The sequence below is a fragment of the Elgaria multicarinata genome, chromosome 6 (genome assembly GCF_023053635.1).
Source record: "Elgaria multicarinata webbii isolate HBS135686 ecotype San Diego chromosome 6, rElgMul1.1.pri, whole genome shotgun sequence".
NCBI lineage: Eukaryota > Metazoa > Chordata > Lepidosauria > Squamata > Anguidae > Elgaria > Elgaria multicarinata.
The window spans coordinates 112,801,115-112,820,340 of record NC_086176.1 but is presented as its reverse complement, the minus strand read 5'-3'; positions in this window follow the sequence as shown (position 1 = coordinate 112,820,340).

Here is a 19,226-nt window from a genome sequence, read left to right as displayed (position 1 = left end):
CGTTATGGTGGATTCCTGCATTGAGCAGGGGGTTAGACTTGATGGCCTCTGCTATTCTATGATTCTATGATTCTACTCCGGTAAAGCAGAGAAGTCTTCAACTTCCACTGATTTCCCTCTCAGCCCCAAACTTCCCAATGTGCCATTCTGAGATGCCTCCTGACCTTCAGAGAGGCATGAAGAGCAGCCACAGAAATGAAGAGCCCCCAATGTGTGAGTAGAACTCCATCTCTGTGTTCTTTGGGTCCAAGCTATAGTTCTTTTGAAAAAGGGAATGCATGTTCCCCAACTATTTGAATCATTGAAAGTTCTGATCTGAACATTGCAAAATAACTTTCTCTCCTTCAAGATAAAGTGGGAAAAGACAAGTCAGTCGAAGGATTAATAACCCCAAAGTCTGACCGAGGCCATCATTCTGTAGGCTGACAAGCGGTTCGCAACAGTGTTTTCTTAGTTAAGTGCTGGAGCACAGGGGAGATCCCAGCAATTTGTCAAGCAGAATTAATGGATTTCTGGTAGGCGGCCTAGCATTTACATTTGAGTCAAATCGCAGGTGATCTCTGCTATATTGAGCTGTCTCAGTTTTCTCGTCTAGACTCCCAGATGGCTGGTTATGCAGGAGCACCATGTCATGAATACCCCCAGACTTGATTTCCCGTTTGTCACGCTCTACCAACTGAGGAAAGCAACACGGTTGCAGGGTGAAGGCAACCACAAAGTCTGTTATTTAACAAGACGACGATGGGGCCTCAGGGGTAATCGCCAAAAGTGACTCGTTGGCCATTTCTCCAGAACGCTGAAACCCTGAATGACAAGTTCAACTTAATTTTCTCGGAAAGAGAAATCCAGCCGGCAGACTTTTCCTAATGCTGCCATCTGCATTGGTGTGTGTGTGTGTGTGTGTGTGTGTGTGTGTGCAGGGAGCCTCAGGCCAAGAAGGAAAGGTCCTTAAGGTCCATCAAGGTCCTCTTCGGAGAAAAAATGTGCTTCAAGAAAAAAAATCATAGGATTAAGTGTGTTCGTATGTTGCAGCAAAGTCAAACGCCCTTCTCCCATGTCCGGATTGGTGAGGAGAGGCTGAGACGAGCCCAATCACCATTGGTGGGTGATGCACTGGCACCGTAGGTAAGGGTGGGGCTATGAAGCCTTTATTAGGCCGCCACCCCAACTTACCACCTCTTCTTGCTTTGCGGCTCCCTCCCTCCCTCTGTCCCTCCCTCCCTCTGATCACCTTTTTAGGGCCAAGTAAGAATTTTTGGCCCATAGTCTGATTTGCCAGGGCTATGGCTCTTTTTGACTACTTCACACTGTAAGTCCAGAGAGAGCATCTTAGGGGGAAAAAATCCATTTCAGCATTAAGGCAATCTGGTCACAATCTCTTAGGCAAGTAGGACGGGTTAGGGTTAGAGGAAAAGAATGGAGATCATTCTGTGGCACTGTTCTGGTGACAGGTGATGCCTGAGGCCTTTCTCTGTGGGTCGTGCAGCTCCAGTGTGTGTGTGGGGGTAGGGCTTACCTGTGAGGCCAACTTAACTCACTCCACCTGGTGTCATGTGACCTGTGGGTAGAGGGAAGAGGGAAACCCTCCCCCCACAAAAAAAGGGGTATGGTCTGGGGGTGGCGATTGCACATGCCACCCATCAGACATATCATGTTTTTGCCCAATACAATGCCTAGCATAGTGGCTGGCATAGCATAGGGCCCGCCCAGTCTCCCTTTGCAGATCATTAATAAAATGTGACCCGCATTTACACCATATATATTTGTCTCGACTCGTTATTTCTCCCCTTTCCCCCTGCAACATGAATCTTAGGGCACCTTATAGACGAACAAATTTATTTTGACTACAGAATCAGACTCAAAGAGTGCTAATCAATAGTACCTTCACAAACTGGGTGGACAGAACGAGTGGGATACCACAAGGCTCAGTCCTGGGCCCAGTGCTCTTCAACATTCTTGTTAATGATTTGGATGAGGACGTGCAGGGAATGCTTATCAAATTTGCAGATGACACAACATTGGGTGGGCTAGCTAATAACCTGGGAGACAGAAATAAACTTCAAAGTGATCTTGATAGGCTGGAGCGCAGGGCTGAAAACAAACACCTAGGAAAAAGAGAAACCAAATGCACAGTTATGATATTGGGGGGGGGGGAATTGGCTCATCAATACTACAAGAGAAAGAACTTGGAATGTTGTAGATCACAAGTTGAATATGAGCGAACAGTGTGAAGTTTCTGCAAAAAAAGCAAATACCATTTTGGGCTGCATTAATAGAAGTATAGCTTCCAAATCAAACGAGGTACTGGTTCCCCTCTATTCAGCATAAATAGATAAAATAAATGGTTAAGTGCAGAGGGATTCAACCCAGACTTTCAAGAGTTAAGCAGGCCTGATCTTGAATACTGCATCCAGTTCTGGGCACCACACTTCATGAAGGATGCCGACAAGCTGGGGCGGATTCAGAGGAGGGCAACAAAGATGTTCAAGAGTCTGGAAACAGAAGGCCTATGAGGAATGCCTGAAAGAACTGGGCATGTTTAGCCTGGAGAAGAGAAGATTGAGGGGAGACATAATAGCACTCTTCAAATACTTAAAAGGTTGTCACACAGAGGAGGGCCAGGATCTCTTCTCGATCCTCCCAGAGTGCAGGATATGGAATAATGGGCTCAAGTTACAGGAAGCCAGATTCCGTCTGGACATCAGGAAAAATGTCCCGACTGTTAGAGCAGTATGACTGTGGCCTTAGCTAGACCTACCTGTTAGCTTGCAACGGAGGAGGGAAGATCTCGTGTTGTGTTTAACACAAGATCCCAACTCTGTTTACACTAGATGTACGATGACCTCAGAAGGACAGGCGGTGTGCCCGCCATTTTTTAATTAAAGGGCCAGCAGTGCACAAACGCTCATGCGCAAAAGGTAAGTAAGTTTTTAAATTTAAATTATTTTCCCCACTTCCTGTCCCTGATGGGCACAGCACCCAGCTCCTTGCGAGGAGTCGCGTGGAGCCGGGTCAACCCGCGGTGCCCGTCCACGTGTTCAGTGGAAAAACCAGGGCTAAAGGGGAGGGTGAGATCCCGGGCAATGATCCCGGGATCTCCTGTGCATAATGTGGATGCACAGGAAACATACCTGGGATTGCCCTGAGATTTTGCCTCATCTAACTATGACCAATGAAACCAATAACCAAGGGAGGTTGTGAGCTCTCCCACACTAGAGGCCTTCAAGAGGCAGCTGGACAACCATCTGTCAGGGATGCTTTAGGGTGGATTCCTGCATTGAGCAGGAGGTTGGACTCGATGGCCTTGTAGGCCCCTTCCAACTCTGCTATTCTATGATTCTAAGTTTTTGTGGACACTGCCCACTTTTTCAGATGCATGCAGTGTCAACCTCAAATTGGCAGGTCTATATACACATGTGGTGTTTGCATGTGTGAACTGTTTTGTCACTGGGAATTTAAATGCAAAAATTATAGATGGTGATAAATACCTTAATGGTTGCTATTCACAAAATGTTGTTAGGTGATAATAACTTGAGGCAATTAATATGTGTAGTGTGATTAAAAACGATTCTCCTTATTAAAAACCCCAGAAATGCCACCGAAGCTCTTGATGAATTGTGCTCCAGGAATTTCACACTGATAATTGTCTTTGAAATTTCTTTGTTTTAAATTAGCCACCACATGATTTCCATATCATTATTTTTATTTTTATTTTTTTTTCACTGGGGAGAATTTTCAAATTCATTCAAAATTCAGAATTAAAATGTTCCACTCTTTTACATCCAGTTCAGAAGGAGCTATGTCAGAAGCCCTAGCAGGCAACTTTGTAAGGCTCTAGGTAAGTTTGCTTTTCCTGACTGAGCCAGCAAGGACTATGGACATTCATTTATTTATTTATTTATTTATTACATTTTTATACCACCCAATAGCCAAAGCTCTCTGAGCGGTTCACAAAAATTAAAACCATGAGGAACATAATAAAAAAACCAACGATCTAAAAACACAAATACAAAATACTAGGGGTGTGCACGGACCCCCCGCTCCGCTTCACTTGCAGATCCGCCATTTTCCGGAGCGGGTCGCTCCGCTCCACCCCCGCTCCGCCCACTTCCGCTCCGCTCCGCTCGGAGCTCCGGATCCGGATCCGGAGCTCCGTTTTTGCCCCCCATAGGGTTGCATTGAAAGCTAAAAAAGTAAACAACTTTTTTTCCGTTGAAGTTAGAAACCTCACGTTTGGCACCATGACACCTCATGGGCGTATACACACACACCCCAAGTTTCAAGGCAATCCCATCATCCCCTGATTTTTGGCGAATTTTTGAAAATCGGGCACCCCATTCACACCCCTTGGGATAGCTCCGTCAATTTGCATGTTAGAAACCTCAAACTCGGCACCATGAGAGCTTATCCATGTGTCCACATGCACGCCAAGTTGCAAGCAAATCCCATCATCCCCTGATTTTTGGCGCGGCTCTACCCTCTAACGCACCACCCATAACCCTAATTCACACCCCTTTAGATAGCTCCGTCAATTTGCACGTTAGAAACCTCAAACTCAGCACTATGATAGCTTATCCACGTGTCCACATGCACGCCAAGTTTCAAGGCAATCCCATCATCCCCTGATTTTTGGCGAATTTTTGAAAATCGGGCACCCCATTCACACCCCTTGGGATAGCTCCGTCAATTTGCATGTTAGAAACCTCAAACTCGGCACCATGAGAGCTTATCCATGTGTCCACATGCACGCCAAGTTGCAAGCAAATCCCATCATCCCCTGATTTTTGGCATGGCTTAACTCACCCCAAATTGTCCCATTCTACAACTACGTCAATTTGCATGTTTGAAACCCCAAAGTCGGCACCATGATAGCTTATCCACGTGTCCACATGGACGCCAAGTTTCAAGGCAATCCCATCATCCCCTGATTTTTGGGGAATTTATGAAAATCGGGCACCCCATTCACACCCCTTGGGATAGCTCCGTCAATTTGCATGTTAGAAACCTCAAACTCGGCACCATGAGAGCTTATCCATGTGTCCACATGCACGCCAAGTTGCAAGCAAATCCCATCATCCCCTGATTTTTGGCGCGGCTTAAACTTTTTAACTCACCCCAAATCAAGTCCCATTCTACAACTACGTCAATTTGCACGTTAGAAACCTATCCTTTGGTCCCATGACAGCTTACCCATGTGTCCCCATGGACACCAAGTTTCAAGGCAATCCCATCATCCCCTGATGTTAGGGGAACTTTTGAAATTTGAACACTCCAGTATGTCAGGGATTTAAAGTTGCAATTGCAGACAGCTCAATGGGGCCAGTTCCAAGGCAATCCCAACATGCCACGAGATCACCCTAAATCTTCTGGCACATTTGAAAAAGGGATTATTGAACTTGATAAAGTCTAAGTGAGCGCAGGAAGGACTTCTCCCCTGAGTCAAAGCAAGACACATACACCATCGCTGCAAGGCGGGAAGGGGAGAAGGGAGGGAAAGCAGGCAGGCAGCATGCATTGTAGTGCCGCAAGGATGCCTTGAGCACTAACGCATAGCAAACCAACCCATAAGTGGGCGCAAAGTGAGGCAAAGATGGCTGGTTCTTTCTTTCTAAGCCAGCAGTTACGCCTTGAGGGGCACAGAGGAGGACGACTGGGAGCAAGCGTGCCGGAGGGTGCTGGGCACGAACCGCAAAGCCCATCTCCCAGGCACCAGGCGGGCAGAGCAGGTGAGGAGTCAGTCCTGGCAGATGCCCCACCACAGCAGCACCCCGGGGGAGGCGGGCAGACAGGCAGGCAGGCATGGGTTGGCGGGCCCAGAAAAGCTGGTACCTTGCACAAGTAAGCCATAGATCTGCGGGGGAGTCAGTCCCAGCAGATCCAGCTACCTCACAAGGACGGCTCCCAGGCAGGCGGGCAGGCGCCTCCACTGTAGTGGCTGTGCTCAACTCGGCGGGCGCACTACAAGACGAGTTGAAGTGAGAGCTCACTTCTCAGGAAACGTAGTGGCTGTGCTACGGGAGATCGGTGGACTGCTGGAGCTTAGCTTTTTCTCTGAGGGGAAGTCCATGAGTTGAAGTGACAGCTTGCTTCTCAAAGACAGGGTTACAGCGGAAGAGGGGTGGGACGAGACCGGGGAGAGAAGCTCGACCAGTGACTGCTACTAATCCCCACATCCTGGAGGACCACAGCATCCCACACAAAGTGGCTGTGGTGAAGTCAATGGCTGTCATGAGTTGAAGTGAGTGCTCACTTCTCAGGAAAATTAAACTGTCCGTACACACTAAGTGGCTGTGGTATGGGCGATCGGTCGACTGCTGGAGTACCACCCGCACATAGGGGAAGTCCATGAGTTGAAGTGACAGCTTGCTTCTCAAAGACAGGGTTACAGCGGAAGAGGGGTGGGACGAGACCGGGGAGAGAAGCTCGACCAGTGACTGCTACTAATCCCCACATCCTGGAGGACCACAGCATCCCACACAAAGTGGCTGTGGTGAAGTCAATGGCTGTCATGAGTCGAAGTGAGTGCTCACTTCTCAGGAGGAAACTTAAACTGTCCCTATGCACTAAGTGGCTGTGCTATGGGAGTTCGGTGGACTGTTGGAGTACCAGCCGCAATTGGGGAAGTGAATGAGTTTCAGTGAAAGGTTGCTTCTCAAAATCAGCACACAGATCAAGGACTCCATTTGATCCCCGAGCTATCTAAAGGGTGACCCGTGGACTGCTGGAGTTTTCCTCCGGTTCCCGGTGGCTGGGATGGGTCTCGGCTTCTCAAAGCCATGGCACTGCTGCATATGCAGTGCAGCTTCTCGAAAGAGAGCTGTCCCACGGAAAAACGGTGCATTACTGGAGCTTAGCTTTTTCTCAAAGGGGAAGTCAATGAGTTGAAGTGAAAGGTTGCTTCGGAAGTCTATGGCTTTCATGAGTTTCAGTGACAGCTTGCTTCTCAAAGAGGGCGTTACAGCGGTAGAGGGGTGGGACGAGACCAGGGAGAGGAGCTGGACCAGCTGCTGCGACTAATCCTCACCCACATCCTGGAGGACCACAGCATCCGCAGTAGTGGCTGTGGTGAAGTCAATGGCTGTCATGAGTTGAAGTGAGTGCTCACTTCTCAGGAAAATTAAACTGTCCGTACACACTAAGTGGCTGTGCTATGGGCGATCGGTGGACACCTGGAGTACCACCCGCACATAGGGGAAGTCCATGAGTTGAAGTGACAGCTTGCTTCTCAAAGACAGGGTTACAGCGGAAGAGGGGTGGGACGAGACCGGGGAGAGAAGCTGGACCAGCTTCTGCTACTAATCCTCACCCACATCCTGGAGGACCACAGCATCCACAGTAGTGGCTGTGGTGAAGTCAATGGCTGTCATGAGTTGAAGTGAGTGCTCACTTCTCAGGAAAATTAAACTGTCCGTACACACTAAGTGGCTGTGGTATGGGCGATCGGTCGACTGCTGGAGTACCACCCGCACATAGGGGAAGTCCATGAGTTGAAGTGACAGCTTGCTTCTCAAAGACAGGGTTACAGCGGAAGAGGGGTGGGACGAGACCGGGGAGAGAAGCTCGACCAGCGACTGCTACTAATCCTCACCCACATCCTGGAGGACCACAGCATCCCACACAAAGTGGCTGTGGTGAAGTCAATGGCTGTCATGAGTCGAAGTGAGTGCTCACTTCTCAGGAGGAAACTTAAACTGTCCCTATGCACTAAGTGGCTGTGCTATGGGAGTTCGGTGGACTGTTGGAGTACCAGCCGCAATTGGGGAAGTGAATGAGTTTCAGTGAAAGGTTGCTTCTCAAAATCAGCACACAGATCAAGGACTCCATTTGATCCCCGAGCTATCCAAAGGGCGACCCGTGGACTGCTGGAGTTTTCCTCCGGTTCCCGGTGGCTGGGATGGGTCTCGGCTTCTCAAAGCCATGGCACTGCTGCATATGCAGTGCAGCTTCTCATAAGAGAGCTGTCCCACGGACAAACGGTGCATTACTGGAGCTTAGCTTTTTCTCAAAGGGGAAGTCAATGAGTTGAAGTGAAAGGTTGCTTCGGAAGTCTATGGCTTTCATGAGTTTCAGTGACAGCTTGCTTCTCAAAGAGGGCGTTACAGCGGAAGAGGGGTGGGACGAGACCGGGGAGAGAAGCTGGTCCAGCTTCTGCTACTAATCCTCACCCACATCCTGGAGGACCACAGCATCCACAGTAGTGGCTGTGGTGAAGTCAATGGCTGTCATGAGTTGAAGTGAGTGCTCACTTCTCAGGAGGAAACGTAAACTGTCCCTATGCAGACAGTGGTTGGGGAGAGAGGCACGGCCAGCTGCGCCTCGACCGTAGGGGCTGTGCTCAAGTGTCTGAACTTGGAGTCGAAGCGAGAGCTCACTTCTCAGATAACTTGAATTGCGAGACTGGGGAGAGACGCTCGACCAGCTGCTGCAACTAATCCTCCTCACCCACATCCTGGAGGACCAGAGCATCCACCGGAGTGGCTGTGCTCAACTCGGCGCACTACAAAACGACAAGTGGCTGTGGTGAAGTCAATGGCTGTCATGAGTCGAAGTGAAAGCTCACTTCTCAGATAACTTGAATTGCGAGACTGGGGAGAGACGCTCGACCAGCTGCTGCAACTAATCCTCCTCACCCACATCCTGGTGGAACAAAGCATCCACCGAGAAGTGGCTGTGGTGAAGTCAATGGCTGTCATGAGTCGAAGTGAGTGCTCACTTCTCAGGAGGAAACTTAAACTGTCCCTATGCAGTCAGTGGTTGGGGAGAGAGGCACGGCCAGCTGCGCCTCGACCGTAGGGGCTGTGCTCAAGTGTCTGAACTTGGAGTCGAAGCGAGAGCTCACTTCTCAGATAACTTGAATTGCGAGACTGGGGAGAGACGCTCGACCAGCTGCTGCAACTAATCCTCCTCACCCACATCCTGGTGGAACAAAGCATCCACCGAGAAGTGGCTGTGGTGAAGTCAATGGCTGTCATGAGTCAAAGTGAGTGCTCACTTCTCAGGAGGAAACTTAAACTGTCCCTATGCAGTCAGTGGTTGGGGAGAGAGGCACGGCCAGCTGTGCCTCCACCGTAGGGGCTGTGCTCAAGTGTCTGAACTTGAAGTTGAAGTGAGAGCTCAAAATTGCTCCATATGAGACTGGGGAGAGAAGCTCGACCAGCGACTGCTACTTATCCCCACATCCTGGAGGACCACAGCATCCCACACAAAGTGGCTGGTAAAGTCAACGGCTGTCATGAGTCGAAGTGAAAGCTCACTTCTCAGGAGGAAACTTAAACTGTCCCTATGCACTAAGTGGCTGTGCTATGGGAGTTCGGTGGACTACTGGAGTAGCTCCCTCAATTGGGGAAGTCAATGGCTGTCATGAGTCGAAGTGAGAGCTCACTTCTCATTAAACTTAAACTGTCCCTATGCACTAAGTGGCTGTGCTATGGGCGTTCGGTGGACTGTTGGAGTACCAGCCGCAATTGGGGAAGTCCATGAGTTGAAGTGAGTGCTCACTTCTCATTAAACTTAAACTGTCCCTATGCACTAAGTGGCTGTGCTATGGGCGTTCGGTGGACTGTTGGAGTACCAGCCGCAATTGGGGAAGTCCATGAGTTGAAGTGAGTGCTCACTTCTCATTAAACTTAAACTGTCCCTATGCACTAAGTGGCTGTGCTATGGGCGTTCGGTGGACTGTTGGAGTACCAGCCGCAATTGGGGAAGTGAATGAGTTTCAGTGAAAGGTTGCTTCTCAAAATCAGCACACTGATCGGGTCACCCAGAGGACCACAGCCTGTACGTAGTGGCTGTGCTGAAGTCAATGACTTCCATGAGTTTAAGTGAAAGGTTGCTTCTCAAAGGCGAGGACTTGCCTGTTTCATTTTCGCAGCGAGACAGGCAGCTGCAGTAACACTCACAACCACACACACAAGGACAGCTTTTGCACAGAGGCTCATGAGTTCAAGTGACAGCTTACTTCTCAAAACCATACTTCTGGATCAGGGAGTACGTCTTCCACTCCCAGGGTACTCCAAAGGGCGACCCGTGGACTGCTGGACTTTACCTCCCTCAGTTGGGGAAGTGAATGATGAGTTTAAGTGAAAGCTTGCTTCTCAAAGACGGGTTACAGCAGAAGGGGAAGAGGAAGAGGATGAGACTGAGGAGAGAGAGAGAAGAGAGCATCCACTGTAGTGGCTTTGCTAGTGGCTGTGCTACGGGCGATCGGTGGACTGCTGGAGTACCTCCCGCACATAGGGGAAGTGAATGAGTTTCAGTGAAAGGTTGCTTCTCAAAATCAGCACACAGATCAAGGACTCCATTTGATCCCCGAGCTATCTAAAGGGCGACCCGTGGACTGCTGGAGTTTAACCTCCCTCACCCTCAATTGGGGAAGTGAATGAGTTTCAGTGAAAGGTTGCTTCTCAAAATCAGCACACTGATGGAGTCACTCAGATCCTGGAGGACCACAGCCTCTATGTAGTGGCTGTGCTGAAGTCAATGACTTCCATGAGTTCAAGTGAAAGGTTGCTTCTCAAAGGCGAGGACTCGCCTGTTTCATTTTCGCAGCGAGACAGGCAGCTGCAGTAACACTCACAACCACACACACAAGGACAGCTTTTGCACAGAGGCTCATGAGTTCAAGTGACAGTTTGCTTCTCAAAAAACCATACTTCTGGATCAGGGAGTACGTCTTCCACTCCCAGGGCACTCCAAAGGGCGACCCGTGGACTGCTGGAGAGAGGCAGCCTGGCTAGTGGTGGTGGTGCCAGGCATTGCCTTGCCCCCTGCTTGCACCTCACCTAAACACGTGCAGTCAATCATGGAGTCTTTTGGAACTGGGTGGAAAACTATCCGGATGAGTTGACTAAGCTGTACCGGACGCCACAGAAATGAAATGAACTCAAGTGCGGTGCTTTGCCCTCACAGTCAGTCACACACACGCACGGTGACAAACTCTGCCTAGTGCCTACAGAGACGAATGTAATGATTCAGAGTTGATGTTGTGAACTGTAACACAGCCACTAAATAATAAGAATAAGAATAAGAATAAGAATAAGAATAAGAATAAGAAAAATAAAATAAAAATAATAATAAAAAGAAAAAACCAGCCTGCCTGAACTGTAGTGTGCCTGCCAACCCAAGGAGGGGTGGAATTAAAGGGAGCCTGCCTGTCACTCCCACGAGGGCTTGAGGGTGGGGTATCCCAGCAGGGGGAGATTGCCCTTCAGAAAGACCAGCTGCTCCACCAAGTCCGGCTCCAAGCGAGAGCGGTGAGGGGTCACTATGTCGCCCGCCATAGAGAACACCCTCTCGCTTGGAACACTGGTGGGTGGGCAGCTGAGTCGATCCATGGCCACCCGCGCCAGGTCTGGCCAAATCTGAAAACGGGATGACCAGTAGGCCAGGGGGTCCATGGAGGAGTCCTCGATGGGCTCTGACAGGTAACGCTGCACGGTGGTTGCAGCGTCATCCTGGCTGGTGGCTGGGGAGGGTCTCTGCCCAAACACGGTGTGCAGAGCCTCTTCCCAATACCCCTCGCCTGTGCTGCTGCTGGGAGGGATGCAGGTGAGGCTGCTGCTGGTGCTGCTGGTGCTGCTGCGGGGAGGGGTGGCCTGCTCCTCTGCCTCACTCTGCCCCACCCTCTTGGCCCATGCCGCCCGCACTTCGCCCACCAGCGTTTCCACCCAGTGCTGCCTGCTATTTGGCCCACAAAGCCCATCCTTCACACGAGGGTCGCACATGGCTGCCAACATGTGGACCCTGTCGGTTTGGATGGGCTCCAGCCTCCGCGTCACGCCGTCCCTCAGCCTAGTCACTGCTTCGCGGACCTCGGGCTCGAAGCGCCTGCCGGTGACGGGATCCCTGTACTCCAGAAAGTCGCCCATCTGTTTCTGGAGATGCCTGCATACAGGGATCACCTGGCTGAGGAGGGCAGAGCTTTTGCTCAGGGTCTCGGTGGCGTTCAGGAACGGCTTGAGGACCGCCACCAGCTGGGACATGGCGTCCCACTGCTGCTTGCCCAGGTGGTGGACGCCCATGTCCCTGACCCTGAACAAGTCGTGGATGGCACGCTGTTGCTCCACCATCCGCTCCAGCATCAGGTAGGTGGAGTTCCAGCGTGTCACCACATCCTGCACTAGCCTGTGCTGCGGGAGATTCAACTCCTCCTGCTTCTCCCGCAGCAAGCGACTGCCCTTGACGCTGTGGTGGAAATGGCCTGCCACCTTTCTGCAGCTCTCCAGGAGGTTACGGATCCCGGACAGGGGACCGAGGTTGGGCTTGCTGCTGCCCATCCCAAGGCCATCCCTCACCACCAGGTTCAAGACGTGCGCGATGCAGCGGACGCCCTCGAATCCGCCGTCGCGCACCGCCTTCACCATGTTGGCTCCCCCGTCCGTGACCATGTAACCACGGGTGACCTTCTGCCCAGCTAGCCACCCATCCACCATGCGGTTCATGGCCTCCGTAATCTCCGCTGCCGTGTGGGACTGGTCCATCACTTGCGTGTGGAGGAGGGCCCAGCAGTAGCCCTCCTTGCCAGTCCCTGTAGTGCTGGATCCTTCCTGCCCCACGGCTGCCCACCAGTGTGCCGTCAGGGACAGGTAAGCGTGCACTCCGCCCTCGCTGGACCAAATGTCCGAGGTGAAGTGCACCATCCGTGCCTCTGCCTGGCACAGACGACCCAGCACTAACTCCCTGCAGGAACGGTACAGGGAAGGCACCACCCGCCTGCTCAGGGTGGTGCGACACGGCAGCTTATAGTATGGCACCACAAGCGCCATCAGCCTCTTGAAGCCTGCGTTGTCGACGAGGCTGAATGGCTGGTCGTCCAACGCCACCATCTCACCGATTGACGTGGTGATCTGGGAGGGCGTTGGAAAACGCCATCTTGTGGTTCCATACTTCCCCCACCCCATTTCCGGCAGGGTTGCCTGCCTAACCCTTGTGGGGATGGGAGATGGAGAGCTGAGACTGGAAGTGCCAGCAGCAGCAGCAGCAGCCGCCTTCGGCTTTCCCCTGGAACCAGTCGCCTTGCCCGCCTCTTTCCCCATCAAGACCGACTGGTGCTGCCTCTTAAGATGCATCTTCATGCTGCTGGTTCCATAATGCCCTGTCGATGAACCCCTGCTTAGGCTGAGTTTGCAGTGGCGACAGACAGCAAAGCGGGGATCCGCTCCCAACTCAAAGTGGTCCCACACGATGCTTGTCTTTCGTTTCCGTGGTGACACCACCAATTGCCCGCCTGAGCTCTCTGGTGTTGCCACAGAAACAGGGGTGTGGGATGAGACTGGGGAGAGAGCCTCGGCCTGCTGCTGCTCCTCCTCAGCCCCCACATCCTGGAGGCCCACCGCCTCCTCCTCCTCCCCCCCCTCCACTGTGCTGAGGACCTCGTCTAGGTCCATCATCGGGCTCGTGGGCTGAAAGGAGAATGAAGGAGTTGGGGATACTCCTCCTCCTCTAATGGCACTGCTGCCACGTGCCTCTTGCAAACGGGCACTTTTCCCATTCCCACCCTCAAAAAGAGAACGCCGGGCACAAGTTGCAGAAGAGAGTGGCTCTGCCTGCTGCTTGTCCTGCTTCTGTTTTGGAGCAGTCAGCCAAGGAGTTGCCCGTTTGAGTTTCACAGGAGGAGAGGCAGCCTGCTTACTGCTGGCAGCCTGAGCCTTGCTGCTTTCAGCACGCCTGCTTCCTCTTTTCATGATGACTAATAAAATATTAATACTACTAATACTATGTATAAGGTACTACTAAGAATATGTATAAGAAGAATATAATATGTTTAAATGTAGGGAAATGGGACAAGAAGAATAAAATATACTACTACTAATATGTATGAGAATATACTAATATATATATATATATATATATATATATATATACTACTAAGAATATCTACAAGAATATAATAATATGTTTAAGAATATTACTAATAAATGTAGGGAAATGGGACAAGAAATGGGACAACCACTACTATAAGAAGAACAAAATATGAATACTACTACTAATATGTATGAGAATGTATACTAATAGACTACTAAGACTATGTAAAAGAATATAATAATAATATGTTTAAGAATAGGGAAATGGTGTGCGTATGCTTTCCCCAAAATGCTCAATCTGTGGCTGCACAAAAGCAGCCCACTCTGTCCAAGTTACACAGAGAAGAAAAAGAGAATCAAATATTTTTGGTATATTTTGGTATATAGAAGATAGAAGGAAACACAATCAGGATTTAAGAGAGGGGAGGGGGGAAAAGAACCAACCACTACTATAAGAAGAACAAAATATGAATACTACTAATAATATGTATGAGAATGTATACTAATAGACTACTAAGACTATGTAAAAGAATATAATAATAATATGTTTAAGAATAGGGAAATGGTGTGCGTATGCTTTCCCCAAAATGCTCAATCTGTGGCTGCCTGTTGAACTTGACAAAAGCAGCCCACTCTGTCCAAGTTACACAGAGAAGAAAAAGAGAATCAAATTTTTTTGGTATATTTGGTATATAGAAGATAGAAGGAAACACAATCAGGATTTAAGAGAGGGGAGGGGGGAAAAGAACCAACCACTACTATAAGAAGAACAAAATATGAATACTACTAATATAATATGTATGAGAATATATACTAATAGACTATGTGAAAGAATATAATAAAATATGTTTAAGAATATAAATGTAGGGAAATGGGACAAAAAGTGTGTGTATGCTTTCAAAAGAAAGCTTTCACAAAAGCAGAACAATCAGGCTTTAATACAGGGAAGGGGGGGGCAACCAACCCAACCACACACTCCAAAATTCAAAAATAAAGTTTATATTAAATCAAAGTAAGGGGAAAACACAGGGCAAACTAAGCTACAAGTCAGAAAGAAGCAAACAAACACACACACGCGCCAAACTAAACCTATCCTAATCTATCTCCAAAGTCCAAAGCAGGAGCACTAACTAACTAAGTGTTCCCTCCACGAACGCCAACCCACAAAGAGACACAAAACAGAAAGTTCTCAGGGTGGGTCTGCCTTAGTCCCCCCTCCAACGCTGGGATTGGAGGAGGATGCTTTCTGAGGAGATCAATTCTCATCAGGATTGGGAGTTGAATGTGCCTGTCATCGCTTCCAAAAAAATAAAAAAATAAATAAAAAAAACCCAAACCCCGATTTTTAACAAAATATTGCACGTGAACCACAGCACACAGAAAGTTGAGAGTAGTCTCAAAATGACCCCCATCCACGACTCTCTGTGCACAAGAATTTTCAGAATGATAGCTTAAACCCCCCCCCCAGTTATCCCCGATTCTTTCCCTCAATGCAATCCTATGGGCGAAAAGCCGAAACGCAGTTTGAGCCGCGCGGTTGACCCGATTTTCAAAAAAATATAGCACGCGACACGGACAACGCAGAGAGGTGAGAGTGGTCTCAAAATGACCCCCATCCACGACTCTCTGAGCACAAGAATTTCCAGAGCGATAGCTTCAAAAACATCGTAGTTATGCGCGATTATTTGCCGCAATGCAATCCTATGGCGAAATGTTTTCAAGATGGCGACCGGAGCGCTCCGCCTGAACTCGGAGCTCCGAAAAATGGTCGCTTCTCTTCGCCTTGCTTCTAGGGGGTCCACGGTCCGCTCCTACTCCGCCTCTGGGTAAGGCGGAGCAGGCCAATCCGCTACTGCTTCTACGCTCCTAATCGGAGCGGAGCACATCCCTACAAAATACAGTATAAAAAGCACAACCAGGATAAAACCACACAGCAGAAATTGATATAAGATTAAAATACAGAGTTAGAACAGTAAAATTTAAGTGTAAGTTAAAATTAGGTGTTAAAATACTGAGAGAATAAAAAGGTCTTCAGCCGGCGACAAAAGGAGTACAGTGTAGGCACCAGGCGGACCTCCCTGGGGAGCTCGTTCCACAGCCTGGGTGCCACAGCGGAGAAAGCCCTCCTCCTAGTAGCCACCTGCCTCACTTCCTTTGGCAGGGGCTTGCGGAGAAGGACCCCTAAGGACGACCTTAGGGCCCGGGCAGGTACATATGGGAGGAGGCGTTCCTTCAGATAGCCTGGCCCCAAGCCGTTTAGGGCTTTGAACGTTAGTATCAGCACTTTGAATTGGGCTTGGACCTGGACTGGTTGACCCGGCTCCGCGTGATTCCTCATGAGGAGCCGAGAGCTGCGCCCAGAGAGGGTAGGGTGGGGGGAGCGGGGAAAGAAAATTAAATTTTAAAAAAGGACTTTTCTTTTGCACATGAGTGTTCATGCGCTGCTTGCCCTTTAAAAATAATTTTAAAAATGGCGGGCGCGATGCCTCTCCTTCTGAGGTTGTTGCACGTCGCGTGTAAACAGAGGAGGGATCTCACGTTAAACACAATGCAAGATCTTCCCTCCACCATCGTGGGACAACAAGTAGGTCTAGCTAAGTCCTGTGTTTCAAGAATCAAGATCAAGGGAAAGGTGCCACCTATGACTTATTAAAAATAGTTTTTTTGTTTGTGTGTGTGATATTGAACACAATGAAGTACAGATACTTTATTTCCCCTTATTTAGGAAAATGCCTTTCTCTTGCATCTGGCAGGTGGGGGGTAATACCGGCGGGGGGGGGGGGGTTTGAAGAGATGTGCCTGATTGCTAGTGGGTGATCTGAGTGACCATTGGATTTGTGGTGGGCTGGATGAGGCATTATGAGCTCCCTGTATTCATCTGGTTGTTCTACTGAGGGCCAAGTAGGAATTTTGGGCTCATAGTCTGATTGGCTGTGACTATGAGCTTCATCCCACATACCCGTTTCCATCGAATTATCCCCATAGCATAAAGTTGTCATTGTTGTTGTTAGCTAAATCACACCAGGGTGTGTGGAGGGGGCACTCCTAAGATCGTTTGCATACCAGGAAAAGGGTTTAAGGGGGGAAATGTAAAAAAAATCATAAAAAATCAACGGGCATCCAAATCCAATTCAAATTTGGTATGCTGAAAGCCCTCATTAATATCTATTACGGTGCCAATTTTGATGTCTTTATCTTTAAAACTTACACAGTTTGTTTAATTTGAAATTTCAAAATATCAAATCCTCTTCCTGCACCCTCCAGTGGCCGCTTGGAGAACAACAAAAGATTTGCTCTTATAGGGGTACTAAAATACGACGGTTCTTTTGGCTAAGTAGCACAGTTAAAGCAGGATGCATGGGAGTGCTTCACTGTAAAAGCAGATTATAAGCTGGAAAACTTCAGAGTCCTTTGCACGCAATTCACAGTGATTGCACAGTATGACGCTGGTGTGATGAAGCTATTTGTGTCTTTTTGCCTACTTCATACTTTAAGTGGGGAGAGTGTGTCTTTAGGAAAATTGATTATGTTTTGGCATGAGGTTAATTTGGTCACATTTGCGTGCAGGCTGGCAGGGGCGGGCACGCTTAGAGGAAAGGGATGGTGATCATTCTGTGGCACAGTGTTGGTGACAGGTGATACCTGAGGCCGTTCCGTAGGGTGACCATATGAAAAGGAAGACAGGGCTCCTGTATCTTTAACAGTTGCATAGAAAAGGGAATTTCAGCAGGTGTCATTTGTAGATATGGAGAACCTGGTGAAATTCCCTCTTCATCACAACAGTTAAAGCTGCAGGAGCTATACTAGAGTGACCAGATTTAAATGAGGGCGGGGCTTCTGCCCATTTCTGTCATTGGAGGCTCAAGTAGCCGCCACGGCTTGGAGTGCCTTTTACCATCTTCGGTTGGTTCACCAGCTATGGCCTCTCCTGGACATGGATAGCTTGACCACGGTGGTACAGGCATTGGTAACCTCAAGATTGGATTACGGCAACATGCTCTATGTGGGGCTGCCCTTGAAGCTGCTCCGGAAGCTGGAGCTATAGTGCAGAATGCTGCAGCTCGGCTGTTGTCTGGAGCTGCCCCTTTCCAGCATGTAACTCCTCTGCTGAGGGAACTGCACTGGCTGCCTATTCGCTACCGGGCCAGGTTGAAGGTTCTTGTACTTGTGTACAAAGCCCTAAACAACTTGGGACCAGGATACCTGAGAGAGCGCCTTCTCCCTTACCAACCTGCCCAGTCACTGAGGTCATCCGAGGGCCTGCTCCTGGTGGTTCCACCTAGATCCATCCTCCAATTGGAATCCACCAGGGGAAGAGCCTTCAGCGTGGTGGCCCCCCTCCTGTGGAATTCCCTGCCTCTGGAGGTCAGGCAGGTGCCAACCTTGTACTCCTTTCGGCACCTCCTGAAAACATCTTTATTCCAAGAAGCCTTTCTCTAACATGCAGCCTTGGATTACTGTTATTGCTTCTTTTAAATTTTGTTTTAACTGTTTTTATTCTGTTTTTATTTTCATTTTACAATGTACACCGCTCCGAAATTTTTCAATGGGGAGCAGTATATAAATATTCTAAATAAATAAAATAATAAATAAATAATATGGTCACCCTACCGTTCTGCTGAGGGTTTTGCAGTGAAGGGATAAGTGTCACCTGTGAGGTCAACTCATCTCACCTGGTGTTTTGCAACCCAGGCAGGGGGTGACACGGGAAGGCCTTCCCTCCCCAAAAGTGGTTAGCCTTTGTGTGTGTGTGGGACTTGCAGTTGCTGCTCAGCAAGCAGAGAATGTTTCATCCAGTATAATACCTAGCTAGATGCTGGTGTAGATTAGGGCCCACCCTTTGCAGATCTTCAGTAAATGCGGCATGATTTTTTTTACCATTCATACATGTCTCGTCTCTTTATTCCCCCCCCCATTTCTACCACAAGCAGTTTCCCCCAGAAACCAATGGAACGTCACAATTCCTCTCTCTTTCTTAAAAGCCCTGAAGGAAATAGTACAAATCCCCACTCTTTTTGTATGTGATATATATATATATATATATATATATATATATGGGATGTGCTCCGCTCCGATTAGGAGCGTAGAAGCAGTAGCGGATTGGCCTGCTCCGCCTTACCCAGAGGCGGAGTAGGAGCGGACCGTGGACCCCCTAGAAGCAAGGCAAAGAGAAGCGACCATTTTTCGGAGCTCCGAGTTCAGGCGGAGCGCTCCGGTCGCCATCTTGAAAACATTTCGCCATAGGATTGCATTGCGGCAAATAATCGCGCATAACTACGTTGTTTTTGAAGCTATCGCTCTGGAAATTCTTGTGCTCAGAGAGTCGTGGATGGGGGTCATTTTGAGACCACTCTCACCTCTCTGCGTTGTCCGTGTCGCGTGCTATATTTTTTTGAAAATCGGGTCAACCGCGCGGCTCAAACT